The 2499-nt window shown below is 47.7% G+C and overlaps 1 pseudogene; it reads left to right on the plus strand.

Annotated features, from left to right (window-relative positions):
* Gm3375 (predicted gene 3375) lies at nt 484-1354 on the plus strand (annotated as a pseudogene).

Genomic DNA, 2499 nt, shown 5'->3' on the forward strand with positions numbered 1-2499 from the left:
GAGGACTCTTCTCAAATCTCCAATTCCCCCTCAGATATTTGCTTTTTTTTTTTTTCTCAGTGCTGGGGAGGGACCCAAGGGCCTTACATGTAATGTGGCTTGTCCTCATTCACTGTGCAACAAAGACTAGTCCTGAATACCTGGTTTACCAATTCGCACCTCTTAAGGGCTAGGACTACAGGTCTGTGTGCAAGTGGGCCTGGTATTATATTTGTCGATGTATAGATTGATTATGGAGACATGACTAGCCTCACACTGGAAGCTGTCTTCCTGTCCCTGACATCTCAAGTAATGGGTAGCACATGCTACCATGCACAGTTGTAAATTCAGGCTGCAGAGATGGTGACTCAGTGGTTAAGAGTACTGACTGAAAATTAAGATATAATAAACATGTTTTTAAATTTAAAAAATAAAATTAGAGCTGGACGTGAAGTTGTGACGTCGCGACGTTGCCAGTCGGAGGCAGTTCCTGTTGCCCTTGCTAAACATGGCACTGGCTAGCGTGTTGCAGCGGCCGATGCCGGTGAATCAGCACGGGTTTTTTGGGCTCGGAGGTGGTGCAGATCTGCTGGACTTGGGTCCGGGGAGTCCTAGTGATGGGCTGAGCCTAGCCGCGCCGAGCTGGGGCGTCCCGGAGGAGCCGCGAATCGAAATGCTTCACGGAACCACCACCCTGGCCTTCAAGTTTCTCCATGGAGTCATTGTTGCAGCGGATTCCCGGGCCACAGCAGGTGCTTATATTGCTTCCCAAGACGGTGAAGAAAGTAATAGAGATCAACCCGTATCTTCTGGGTACCATGGCTGGGGGTGCAGCGGATTGCAGCTTCTGGGAGCGGTTGTTGGCTCGGCAGTGTCGAATCTATGAGCTTCGCAAAAAGGAACGCATCTCGGTCGCAGCAGCCTCTAAACTGCTCGCTAACATGGTGTATCAGTACAAAGGCATGGGGCTGTCCATGGGCACCATGATCTGTGGCTGGGATAAGAGAGGCCCTGGCCTCTACTACGTAGACAGCGAGGGGAACAGGATCTCTGGGACCGCCTTCTCAGTGGGCTCTGGCTCCGTGTATGCTTACGGCGTTATGGATCGAGGCTACTCCTATGACCTGAAAGTGGAGGAGGCCTATGATCTGGCCCGCCGAGCCATCTAACAAGCCACCTACAGAGATGCCTACTCCGGAGGGGCAGTCAACCTCTACCACGTGCGGGAGGATGGCTGGATCCGGGTGTCCAGTGACAATGTAGCTGACTTACATGACAAGTACAGTAGTGTATCTGTCCCCTGAGGGAAGGTGGATGCGGTTGTCTGCATCTCTAGGTGGGTCTCCATGGCTATAATAAATAATAGTACCTCTTTAAAAAAAAAAAAAATTAGATTAAAATTTTTTTTTTTTTTTTGGTTTTTCGAGACAGGGTTTCTCTGTATAGGCCTGGCTGTCCTGGAACTCACTTTGTAGACCAGGCTGGCCTTGAACTCAGAAATCCGCCTGCCTCTGCCTCCTGAGTGCTGGGATCAAAGGCGTGCGCCACCACGCCCGGCTAGATTAAATTTTAAAAAATGGTACTGACTGCTCTTCCAGAGATCCTGGATTCAATTCCCAGCAACCATATCATGGCCCACAACCATCTGTCATGAGATCTGATCTGACGCCCATTTGTGGTGTGTCTGAAGACAGCTACAGTATACCCATATAAATAAAATAAATAAAATCTTGAAAAAGAAAAAAGAAAAAAAAACGTAAATTCATGTTGCGTTGCGCGAGCGCGTGCGTGCGTGCGTGCGTGCGTGCGTGTGTGCATTATGTGTAGAGCTCGGAAGACAACATGGAATTGGTTCTTTGGTTGTGGCTATTAGGGATTGAAGTCAGGTCATTAGCAGGTGAAGCCGGAAGCCCTTTTACCTTCTGAGAAGTTTCTTGGATGAGGTACAGTTCCCTGGGCATCAATCTCCACAATACTGTGAGAGGTCTGTGTCAGTGAGCTACATTAGACCCTATGTAATGTTTTCCATGACACTCAGCTGACTTCAGCTTTGCTAATGTGTTTACCCCATGATAGGGTGGTTTGAAGGCAAATTCTCTTCATCTGTTAGGGTGGGACTGTCAAAGGTGTGACTTTCAATGTAATGGACAAAGACACGGACATTCCCTCCATAAATTGGTGAGTTGGTTAGTCCAAGAACTGTAATTAGCTGGGCATGGTGGCGCACGCCTTTAGTCCCAGCACTCGGGAGGCAGAGGCAGGCAGATTTTTGAGCTCAAGACCAGCCTGGTCTACAGAGTGAGTTCCAGGACAGCCAGGGATACACAGAGAAACCCTGACTCGAAAAACAAAAAGAAAAGAAAAAAGAAAAAAAGAACTGTAATTAATCTGGATGGACCTAGCACATACCTGAGATCCCAGGAATTCAGCTATGAAGACAAGCCTACTTGTGTGTACTATGAAACACTCTTTTTTTGTTGTTCTATTTTGGTTTTTTTTTGTTTGTTTTTTGGGGTTTTC

This window comes from Mus musculus, chromosome 7 (assembly GCF_000001635.26).
Source record: "Mus musculus strain C57BL/6J chromosome 7, GRCm38.p6 C57BL/6J".
In the NCBI taxonomy this organism is placed as follows: Eukaryota; Metazoa; Chordata; class Mammalia; order Rodentia; family Muridae; genus Mus; species Mus musculus.